At 39.5% G+C, this 12,841-nt stretch overlaps 1 protein-coding gene across 8 annotated transcripts in view; it reads left to right on the top strand.

Moving 5' to 3' along the window:
- Positions 1-7,620, top strand: part of LOC129761984 (protein retinal degeneration B) — a 134,551-nt gene extending 126,931 nt beyond the window's left edge. For all 8 annotated transcript variants that reach the window (XM_055759887.1, XM_055759883.1, XM_055759886.1 and 5 more), the window contains one exon: positions 5,959-7,620. The gene's annotated coding sequence lies outside the window, so the exon portion shown is untranslated. The remainder of the gene's footprint in view (positions 1-5,958) is intronic.
- Positions 7,621-12,841: the final 5,221 nt, after the last annotated feature.

The following is a 12,841-nucleotide window of genomic DNA, read 5'->3' as shown; positions in this document are numbered from 1 at the left end:
GTAAGAGACCCGACTTACTGCCGAATCTCCGTGAGAAAAGTTCAAATGCTTCTCACAAAGCAAGTTATATAACATATTATTCAATAGAGGCGGCAGACCCCGAGAGTGTAATTTGTCTGACAAAACCTCTATTGAAACAGAATCAAAGGCCCCCTTTATGTCCAAGAATACTGAAGCCATTTGTTTTTTTCCGGCGTAAGCCATTTGAATTTCTGAAGAAAGCAACGCAAGACAATCATTCGTCCCCTTGCCCCTGCGGAACCCATATTGTGTATCTGAGAGTAGGCCATTCGTTTCAACCCAACGATCAAGGCGAAACAAGATCATTTTCTCCAACAATTTCCGTATACAAGACAGCATTGCTATTGGGCGGTACGAATTGAAGTCGGACGCGGGTTTTCCGGGTTTTTTAATAGCTATAACTCGCACTTGTCTCCAATCATCTGGAACAATATTATGCTCCAGAAACTGATTGAATAAATTCAACAAGCGATGTTTCGCCACATCAGGGAGGTTTTTCAGCAAGTTGAACTTAATTCTATCCGATCCCGGAGCAGAATTGTTACAAGAAAGGAGAGCAAGAGAGAATTCTACCATCGAAAACTCGGAATCAAGATCGCACCTATCTTGTGGTATATCTCGAACAATTTTTTGCACAGGAACGGAATCGGGACAAACCTTCCGTGCAAAATTAAAAATCCATCGATGTGAATATTCCTCGCTTTCATTCGATGAAGAGCGATTTCTCATGTTTCGAGCCACTTTCCATAATTTTTTCATTGACGTTTCTCGTGATAAACCTCCCACGAAATTTCGCCAATAAGCACGTTTTTTCCCTTTGATCAAATTTTTGAACTGATTCTCAAGGGCTAAATACGTTTGAAAATTTTCAGGGGTTCCACGTTTCCGAAAAGCTTTAAATGCATTCGATTTATCCTGATAAAGCTTGGAACATTGGCTATCCCACCATGGATTGGGAGGCCTTCGACGAATAGTGGAGCCTGGGATGGGTTTCGTTTGAGCGCGAACCGCGCTGTCATATATCAAACGAGAAATGAAGTTATACTCCTCCAATGGAGGCAAACCATCTCTGGAATTGATGGCTAGAGCAATCGCGTCCGCATATTTTTTCCAGTCAATGTGTCTTGTGAGGTCATATGCCATGTTTATAGATTCTGAAGAATTCGACCCAATGGTGATGGAAATTTTGATTGGCAAGTGATCACTACCGTTGGGGTCCTGGATTACATTCCACTTGCAATCTAACGATAGTGAATTCGAGCAAAGCGAGAGGTCAAGAGCACTTGGTTTAGCAGGAGGTTTAGGTACACGTGTTGTTTCCCCAGTGTTTAAAACGGTCATATTGAAGCTGTTACAAAGGTCATATATCAACAATGAACGATTGTCATCGTACTGTTCCCCCCAGGCAGTTCCGTGAGAGTTGAAGTCTCCCAAGATCAATCGTGGCTCAGGAAGGAGTGAGCACATGTCAGCAAGTTGCTTGCGGCAAACCGCAGCTCTCGGAGGCCAATACAAGCTGACAATACAGAGGTCTTTGCCTCTGATGTTTGCATGACAAGCAACAGCTTCGATCCCTCCAATAGGTGGAAGGTCAATTCGAAAAAATGAGTGGCATTTATTGATCCCCAATAGCACCCCTCCGTATCTGTCATCACGGTCCAAGCGTATAATATTAAAATCGTGGAAAGAGAGATCATTTTGAGAAGAGAGCCAAGTTTCGGACAGAGCAAAAACATCACAGTTGAAGTTATGAATTAAAAATTTGAACGTATCCAATTTAGGTATAAGACTACGACAATTCCACTGTAAAACAGTGATATCTCCGACCTCTCTATTTGAATTAGACATCAAGAGAGATAATCATTGCAAGGAGGGGCCATGTTTGCATCAATTGTTGCAGAATTGTCTTTAATACTGGAAGCATTGAGATGACAATGGTTCTGATGGAGTCGGAAACATTAAAACACGTGAAGATTTGATCCACAAGGTCAGTCAACTTTATAAATCCCGATTGGGAAGTTGAGCTGGACGCAAAAAAAGGGACATTTGGGGTTTTTGATGTCCCCTCGAGTGCTGGGTCGTTCGAAGGTGAACTATTCCCACGGAAGCCAGGAGGAACCTGATTTGGCTTGTCCGCTGCACTCGATTTTTTAGGCAAGCTAACAGGGGTTTTCACCGGGGGGACTTGTTCTTGAAATTTGGGAGTGGTCACATTTTTGCGCCGGGGATTCCCTTTGAAAATACACGGTGTGCCCCCGCTAGCTGTGTCCGCTTCCATTTCGTCAACTGGCAACGTGGAAAAGGTATTGTGTGTCGATATTGATTGTTGTTGTTGTTGGGCCAGTGGAGAAGCGCCCTTCAAAATTTCCGCAAAAGTGCGCTTCGAGCGTTCCTTTAAAGAGCGCTTCTGTTTCTCCCAGCGACTCTTGTAAGTTTCACAAGCTGAGAGCACATGTGGAGTCCCCCCACAATATGGACACTTATGCTCAGTCGCACTGCAAGATTCGCCCACATGTTGCTCTCCGCAAGTTGCACAGCGCTCCTTGTTGCCACAATAAGCTGAAGTGTGGCCGACTGACTTGCATTTTTGGCAAGTCATGGGCTTTGGCACGAAGAGTCGCACCGGTAGCCTCAATTTGTCCACCATAACGTAGTCCGGGAGAGCGGAACCAGCAAAAGTTATTCTAAACGAGTCGGACGGCGTGAATTTTGTTATTTCCTTTTCTTGGGAGACTTTACCGAGTTGGCGACAGTCCAAGATTATGACCTCCGCCGAAGGGAGCTTCTTGAACTTGCCAACTCCTTCACTTCTAATTTTTTCGCACGTCAGACCCGTTTCAGTTATCACCCCCCCGATTTCTACGTCATTGGAGGGAATCCATACGCGATATTCGAGGATGAAATGCTTATCAGCAACAATCTCGTTTGCATCCTTCCGTTCAGACACGACAACTCGTAATTTGTTCGGTCTGACCTTGAAAATTTCTTCTACGGAAGTGTATCTGGTCAGATCTTTCATGATCTGAATCACGTTAAGGCCTTTTCCATTTGGTTTTGGCCGGAAGAAAACAACCCACGGGCCAGTTCCAGGTGCATCTTCTGGATAGACTCTGATACGTGGAGCGGAGACAACAGAGGGAGAAGACGAGGACGAGGATTGAGTTGTAACGGTAATATCAGAAGGAGGAAGCGAAACCGAGGGAGGGGGAGGAAGAGTGGGAGTATTGGAGGGCTGAGGAGGGAGAGTGGGAGAATCGGAAAGTTGGGGAGGGAGACTTGCGAGTTTTTTCGAGGGGGGCTTAGTAGGGTGAGTTGACTCGTCCCCGGAAGAGTTATCGCGTTTGAGTGCTCTTCCTGTTTCCTTTTTCATACATAAGGGGGAGTCACTTGTTTCCATGTCGGAGATCTCCATATAAGGAGACTCCCCACCACCCTCTGCCATTACGTGGAACTTTAATTCTAATTATGATTTTTGTATATAATATATAGAAAATAATAATGAAATAAAAATAATGAAAAAAAACAAAAAAAAAACTATATCTTATAATTATTTTTTTATGACTATACCTAAATTTGCACACAGTGCGTATGATTCAATGACTGCTTCCGCTGACCACGCTCTCCACACTATCGTCAGTGTATTGGTGTCGAACGGGCAATCAATGCCGATGCACGAACAAAAGATTACAGCGCTCGCTGTGGAATAATTTCTCCTCTCGTTGACTGAGATTTGCTTGCGCACTCCACTTATTCACGTATGTGGTCCGGTGCACGCAGTCGGGGCGCGTTTTCGCTTTCGTGTACGGAACGCACCACTGGCTAACTCAATTCACCAACTCAATTGTTCTAACACAGTCTGATGCGAAAGAAAAGAAACCACAACAAAAGAAATCACTTTGACTTAAGAAAGAACGATGATGGACGTTTTCGTTCTAACCACCGCAGGAGCTATCAATAAATACATCCGATACGAATGACTACCGATTACCGAATGGAGAACGGTAGCTGTCTTTCATCAAAAAGGCTCGTGGAAAATCATTTATTTTGACCAGTCTTCAGAAAACATACGCTCGTTCTAAGCAAAGCATAAAAACAACAGCGCGCTTCCATACCAACCGTATACGCTTGTAACGTCACCGAAGAGTCTGTACACACTCTTGTGGCTGGAGTGAAGCGCATAGTTAGAGATTTCTATATGAATGCAGAATGATGTTTGAACGTTGAATGTGTGAAAAATTAGAGGAGAAGAATCGAACAGTGATATCATTTCTTTTGAGGAATTGATAAAGAGAGAACATAATGTTGATGTCGCACCTAGCTAAGATGTCACTAACTAATAAGTTAGCGGGTGAGTCATGAGTAGCTGGACTAAATTCGTGTCACGTTTTCCCCCAAACACGCCAAAAAGAGAGACAAACAGCTGCGTGTGGTTTTTTGTTCTTCTCTTTGTGGGCGTTGCTTGTGCGAAGTGTGTTTTCGTTTATTTACGATGAAGGTCCCGAAACTGAGTTTTCTCCGAGAGCATCCGAAATCGGACAGCATCCGGCAGCATCCAAAATCGAAGGTGGCTACACGAAGAACTGTTTGTCAAAAATGACTTGTAAATATGCGCCATAAGGATGAAGATATTGTGTTTTGGACGGACCTAGCTTTGTGCCATTACACAAAGGCCACTCTGAATTGGTTGACCGCCCATAATACAATTCTCCAAACGTACCTCAGACGCGGTCAATCGAGTCGTATTGGGCTATACTGTCCCAGTGGGAATACGAATGTGCCAAAAAATGAACCTCAAAGGGGTCCAGCCCATTCTTACCCCCATCGACGGTACTCAATATTTTCCACCATTTCAACGTCCGAAACGATACTCTCGTAGAGTATAAAACTCAATTGGGAACCTTGGGCCACATCGTAGGGAATCCGCTTTAGCTAATTTAGTTATAGCTAAATAGGTAGGGGGTCCCCGCAGTCCGATTGGTTGCGCGTTCGCTTAGTAAGCGATCGAGCGTGAGCTCAAAACTCAGAGCCCTCATTGACCATCTTTGTGTTATTACATGATAACTACGTCCACGCAACAATCATCAGCGATGGAGATCGATCCACGGTCGAAATGAGATCGATTCATCCATACAACTGTTCTGCTCTGCAAGACACATCGGGCTGCTGTTCTATTAATAACTCAACAATGATCAATCAACTGTCTCCGCTGTCCGGTGGTATAACTGGACAATGGAAGATCAGAAAGTATACTCTTACACCTAAATGGCTACTGTGTAAATGTACCATATGCAAAATGGTATAGAAGTGAATACTCTTACGCCGAAAAAATGGCAACTATGTAATGTGATAATTATAGATACATATAATAAACATGAGACATGTACACGATTGAAATTCGACTCTGTTACAACTAAAATGCTAATGATCCTAAAATAAACAAATGGGATAAAATAAATAGGTTAGGAAAGCTTGCTATGCTCCTGCCAAACGCTATCACATGCCTTTTCAATCATTAGCATAATCTTTCGAGATGATTTCCATGCAGCAAGTGCAGCAAGCAATCAATCACTCGATTTTTTGAATTTCACAACGTGGTCCCCTCTGTCTTAACACCAACGATATAAAATAAATCAATAAATTGCAATGCATTGGATTTTCCAAAGATCGATTCTTCGGTACAGATTTTATCAGTGGATCGATCCCTACGCCGCTCAGAAAATCGATCTTTTTATAAAGATTGCCCAATCCAAGTCTAATAGCACAACCGAATGCGTTCCCCCGATAGTGAGCGCCGCCCGATGAGCCATAATTGTGTGATACAATTTCAGATGCTTCCCATGAACAGCCCACGCTATCATTAAAAGCAAATGTTCTTTTCGATATAATTCATCTGTTGACTCAGTCAATAACTCACCACTCACTTTCTTCCATTCACAGGTACCTGGCTCAAAGAAGACTGTCTCTTACCTGATGTAAGAACGAAACGTTCAAAGATAAAGATAACTAGGTAAACATAATGAAACAAACCCAAAGTAATCTCGTTGAAATATTAAGGAATCTTGTTGACTCTCAGTATACAGTGAATATGTCAGTGAATGAAAAAAACATCCATTAATGGGGCGCTAGCAAATTAAATGCCAGCGTTTGTGGTCGCGGGTTTATTCGACCTAGGATTGCTACTTTGTACTAAATCCCTGACAATGGAAATCAGTGACATAATACATATATCAACTGTTGTGCATGTGTGTGTATTTGTATTTGTTATGAAGTAACCGGGAGGACGTCTTCAAATTCAGAGGCTCCTGTCCAAGAGATGAAGCAGCTCGTTACAATCTCAAGTAAGTGTTCGTCTCGATATTAAAAGCTTCACCGTTAAGCATAATAATAATAATAGCAAATATTGGTGAAAAACAGACAACAAACTGCAAAAGTGAACGAAATCTCGAATATTTATAACTGAATGTTAATGTTTTGCAAAGGAAGCAACAACAACAAAAAAAAGGCTAGGATTAAAACGAACAACTGTGTTGTGAACTGTGGTAGAGGAAGGGAGGGGCAGTCAAAGATATTCTAAATATGCATTATGTTGTATGTAAGCAAATGCTGCAATTGGGTGGCACTCTATACAAGTTGGGTTTAAAATTAAAGCTGCGTCGATCCGTGAAAAGGATCAAAGACCACATGGTGGAAGTAAATCAAATTGTTTTAGTGAATACATAATACAGGTTTTTGACATTTCCATCGTACTCTTTCGAATTTATAAGAGATTGAGTTAATTGTTTTTAAGTGCACTATATGTTCGTTTTTTAATCTCGTTTAGTTCTATGGGAATCTCGCAATTGACTGTTTGTGTTATGAACACTACCCTCGAAAATCAAACAAGCAACCTTTACCAACTTTGATGTCGTTTGTTTGCATAGTTAGTAAGAGATCAAGCCATGACACTAGAAAATGACATTACAAGCAAGTTCAAAAATAAATGAATGGACAATCCTTTTGTGGGCTTGGCTGAAACAACAAAAAAAAAAGAACGCAACTTGAATCAAATTCTACGCGAAAAGCAATGTTTAATGCTTCTATTTTCTTCAACAGTCAACGCAAATAAATGACGATTGTTGGATGTCCAATAATTTATTCGATACAGGAGAAGAAACGATAAAATTCGTATATCAAAAGCACAGGAAAAATGATGACAGAATAGTAAGAAAAAATATCGTGATGTTCCTCAAAGGAAGCGCAATTTAAAGCGGAGATAAATTATTGGGAGAAGGTATATGATGAACACAAACCAATCGGAAACAAATGTTGTTAAAAAACTATTTTTGTGAGACAAACCATTTAAAATCAAACCAAAAGCATTACAGCATCTGTGAACACTTCGTTGACAGTTCGACAGATGAAGAGAAAAACAAAATTTGAGTGAAAACTTGAGTACCGGTAGAAACAAGAGTGAAACCGGAATTAGAAAAGAAGATAAGAAAATAACACAAGAGATACTAGGAACTAAATGGCTGTTTAACTTTATTTTTGGAATCAAAAAACAAACAAAAGAAGATAATATTATTGTAGAACAATGCAACAGAAGAAACTGTATCAAAATAATTGTTATAAAACTGTGTGCAATAGCAACATAATACATAGTAAAAGCAGAATTGAGACTGATTTTTGAGATGACAATGCCCTCATTATATGAAAGCAACCCAAAAAGGAATCAGTTGAATTGCTAGAATCGTTTGCTGTCCCAAGTATCACTTGCATCATTTTGACGTAGGACGTAGGATTTCATTTCTATATTGGGCTGTAAGTTCACAGTTTCGAAAACAAGAGTGTTACGCCGGAACAACAAGATTTTAAGGTGCTAGTTGGGTAATCCACTCGGTTATAATTGTGCACCGACTGGAGCGTGTTATCGCTGCTACAAGATTAATGTGGGGAAGCTGAATTCATCAAGAAACGGTGTTCGCCGAGTGTGTTGATAGAAGCAAAACTCCAGGAAGGAATTGTTCGATTTAGGGCTGTCTTTATTCTATCATCCTATCAAACATTCAGTCCATGTAACGGAGGAACATGTTATTTGCGAGTGGTTGAAAAATCTTGAACAAGAATTGTGTCTGAAAATAATCTGACATTATAATGACGAGTTTTGGTAGAAGTACTAGGAATTTCATAGTAAAAGGTGATTTTAAAAGGTAGAATAGAAGATCAATCAATGCACAGTTCTGCGATTGGACCCATGAACGTGCGCTTAGTGAGAAGCCGTGAATTTTATAACGAAAAATAATTTTTGGGCGAGACAAAGTTTGCCGGGTCAGCTAGTAATGAATAAATCGGTTCAAGAACAAGAATTTTATGCCACGCTTTCATCAAGCCTAATTCACTCATTCCTGGTTTGGAAGAACGAACTTATTCTCAAAAAAATAAAAAAAATAAAAATAAAAAAAAAACAGAACACCTTGATAATGAGTACCTAATAACAATGAGATTTATATCCTGCAAAGGTGTTGCAGAACACTCCCTTCTCCAAAAACGGCGTTTTTATGCATAATATTTCGAAAAAACACAAAAAAAACATTGTTTGTTCCCAGTATTTCAAAAAACAACATCAAGTTCAATCGTCCCATGTTGATATTCTAGGCATAACTATCCCACCATGAATTTTTAAATTTATAATCAAGCTTGATTGATTGAAGTGAGGGGTACTCTTCACATTTCATTAGACAATGGTTCACTGCCCATAAAAACCCGGTGTATTGATAAAACAAAAAGCTTCAAGCTTCTGGTAGACAAATATGCCAGAGAACTTTCGAAAACATTCGTAGAAAATTCGTCGTTTTGTTTTTCTCAGTTGCTGATTTTGGAACATGGGACAACTATGCATAGAATGGCAGTGTTCACCTTTAAAATGCTTAAGAAAAGGCAATATTCTGAAGAAAACTTGAATTATTAATAGATCAATATGACAGTAAACTCAGAACAATAAAAAATGCAACATATACATGAAAATTCGAATGATCATTCTTCGTACAAACCATGATCATAATTTGTCTTTGAAACAAATCGTTAAAAAACATGAAAATTTGAATAATTTGAACACCTTATGCTATTATTAGTAACTAGAGACTTAGGGCTTTTCAACAAACCCAAAGTCGTCTTGATTACATGTGATTTTCATGAAGAAAAATCGATTTGCATTTTCTAGTTGCATGAACGCACCCAAAATCGGACCAACATCATTTACCCTATATGAAAAATATAACCAATTTGTACTGAACGTACAGTTCGATCAGTAAAATTATGTCAGTTTGAATAATGTTTATGTAGGTGCCGCGACGGAAATGTTGATCAATGAATATTTCTCGCGTAACTTTTGAAAAGGTCCTATGTAACAAATGTAAACAAATCGAGTTAATGGATGCACGCTAATAGTCTTCAATAATTGAATGTAATACAAAAACAATCGTTCACGTATCTACTTTCTTCATCTTTTTATCGCCGATACAAAAAATATCCAATGTACAGATTCGGATTTTAAGCACCCGGCTGTTACTTCGGACGCCACTTTCCTCCGATGCCCGAAACGTCCGAAGTAACAAAGCAGTCAAAACAACACGAAGTCGTTATCGTTATCGTTGTTATCGATTTCAGTTCAATTCAACGGGTGATAACAATAATAATCTGTCTTTAGAACGAAATGCTGATTTTTGGATTGTTGTTTAGTAGTTAGTTTCAAATTCTTATCGTGCAACGTAATATGTCCAATGTGCAAACGCGGGCAGTCAAAACGTCCAATGTAACATTTTCGCTCCTTGGCTTCAACTTTAAACTCAAATCACGGAACAACAGCTACGATTGGTTTTGGAGAGCTATTCTCGATCGCTAGTGGTGAGAGGAGCGATAAAGATCGATAACTTTTAAGAAAATTCGCGGAATAATGTTCGGGTCTTCAACTACGTTTTTCTCGAGTTGACGAAAATGTTACATTGGACCTTTTCAAAAGTTACGCGAGATTTGTCTGTATGTAAAATTTCAGACAACTCCATAGCTGAATTCAAGACCGAATCGATAAGTTTCTATATTGCTTCCTGCAATTGAGTTCTAAAACGATTTAATTACAATGATTCTTTGATCATCAACATGACGATAAGTAATCCAACGAATGTCATACAAAGGAAGCATACAGTCAATCCCAATATTGAGTGTACACATGCTACTTGATGATACTTTCCATTGGCGATCTAACGTACAAATCTACACCTAGGTGGCGTTGCGGTGAAAGTGATGATAGTTTTAAATTTTGCTTATGGAAGGTTTGTAGTTCTTTTTATAAATTACAATATTATAATCATAAACGATTATTTGATTGCGATGAGTTTGTAAGAAATTTAATTCTGCGCGATTTCATATATAACATGTTATTTGCTTACCTTTTTCATTTGAGAAACTGTATAAATATTGACAATGGTTGAATCAAGAAAGGAAATTCGAGATCACAATCAAAAAGAAGAAGAAAAATGCATGGTTCCTGCATGTGAGAACTACCTTGGAAAGCCCGGAAGTAAAATATACGTGATTTATTTTTAAGTTTTAGGTTACATTATAATAATTTTCTTAGTTCAAAAACAAAATCCAGATGTCTCACCGATCGTTTACGTTTTGCGTTAGATCGCCAATTTATTTGGTACAATTTTTTTAATACATTGATTCTCTTGATTGGTTACTCACACGGGATATTTTAGATATTGCAAATTGAAGTTTTTTTTGTAATTAAAAAAATATTATAGGAGGTGGTGTCCAAGATACGACCGCATTGTTGACGTAGAACTACGCTGTTATTTTATATAAGTCGCTTATTTATACCTTCGGATATTATTCTATAATGCAGTGAAATTTTATAAACAACTGCTTAGTAAAATAATCTCTGAAATAGTTTTTTCATTGTAGAATCAGTTGACGATAATTGATTGACTATTCATTCTTGCCCTCGCAAAACAATATACTAGCTGATCGTATGTCGCAATTTATTTCATGTCAATGCATTGAAAATTTACCTCGAACGTCATTCCGGTGACCTTTTTCGCAATTGACATAGACTCGGCTACATTCGATTGTATACATGTTGCAACAGCACCATTATTCCACATCTCATAACTTCATCAATATATTTTGGCACCACATGGAAACAACAATGACAACGTTTGCAAGTATCAAATATCATGCTACATGTTATTTAGTACTGCCTCAAAGGAATCGCACCTCTAGGCATCGTTCGTAAAACGTAAACCAAGCACCAAACAAGCGTTCACCATAGCATGCATACATAGTCATACATTGGTGACTTGAATCTACTAGGAATATAAACACTTCTCATCATTTTGCGCTATTCTCAAAAGAAACGTTTCTGTTGATATTACTGGCCTCGAAAAAAATTGCATTACTTCCCCATGCTCGAGAAAAGCGCAGCTGTCACCCTTAGTGGAGAAAGTTTTGCTACTGGTAAGCGAAACCTAATCACATACAAAATTCCAGAACGACATTTACTTTCTTGGTGACTAAACAAGCGAAATAAACTCTTTTCGTTAATAACAACCTTGAAAACAGTACCAATGCTTCATGGTCAATATTAGCGCAAATGCAATCGTAGTTGAAGGCAATTTTGCGATTGGTACGCGAACCCAAATAACTTATAACATTCCAGTAAAACATTCAAGATGCTTGGTATTCCCCAGATAATTTTTTGGCTCACAACCTTAACGCCTGCTTCGCCATAACGTGAGTTTAATGCATTGATGCATTCTCAAAGGCAGCAACGAAGCCCTTATGATGACGGAAAACAAACAATGTTAATTGCTTGGAAAAAAAACTGAATTATGCCACACAGCTTGTACTCTGCTGTAACACCCATCGATGCGAATTCGCTGATGAGTTTGACAAGAGCGACCGCCTTCGCCACAAGCGGGGGGAGCTTGATTTTGATTGCTGCCTGGGTAACGGCGTTTACATTTTCGACCGACGCGCCGAAATCGCCTACTTCGCTGTTGTTCGATGCGGTGTCAAACTCGCGAAGGCTCGGTTCAGTGCGAGCGCTTTTCACTGCTTCAACATCGCGTGCATCATTAGATGACGCTTGCCTCGAAATTTTATTTCCCCTGGCAATGCGTTCATTTTTTGCAGGGCTCGAGCCTGCCTTCCTCTTCATCTTGCTCATCACACAATACGCGAAGCGTCCAATTTATGACGCGGAAAAAAAACAGGAAGTGGGTTATATCTATGGTATGACCGCAAGGGTGACGTAGGACTATCGTTGATTTAGAGATCATTTGTTTGAAGTTGAATCTAAATCCATTCTGAATGAATGAATAAATGAATATTTGGGGGACTTCGAAAACGAGAGCGTTACGTTGGAGGCACAGGGTTTTATGCATCCAATATAGGATACGAAAAACCTTGTTCTGAAGAATAATCGTCAGAAGCTTTCCTGCTAATTGTACTTGATTAACAAATCACAAACCCAAATGTATTATATGGATATTTCATAGATAGAAAACATTCAAATAAACTCTTTCACATGAATGTATTTTTAAATTCCCAGAGGAACTGGCAGATTATTTTCCGGATCTTTCTCGATGCTGAATGCTGAATGCATCCAAACGGGAAGAATTCCGTGCGTGTATGTGTGTGTGTAGCGGCTGCTTCGATGGTCACCTTCTCTTCTCCTGAAGGACGGCTTCTCTGTGCTTCCTCACAGTTTCAAACAAACTGCTTGCGTTTCAGGGCAGATCTCGATCCTTCGCCGTCCAGCACCCTCAGCAACGATGTTGTC

Source organism: Toxorhynchites rutilus, chromosome 1 (genome assembly GCF_029784135.1).
Source record: "Toxorhynchites rutilus septentrionalis strain SRP chromosome 1, ASM2978413v1, whole genome shotgun sequence".
In the NCBI taxonomy this organism is placed as follows: Eukaryota; Metazoa; Arthropoda; class Insecta; order Diptera; family Culicidae; genus Toxorhynchites; species Toxorhynchites rutilus.
The sequence above is the reverse complement of the archived record's forward strand: the minus strand, read 5'-3'. Positions and strand labels throughout refer to the sequence as shown.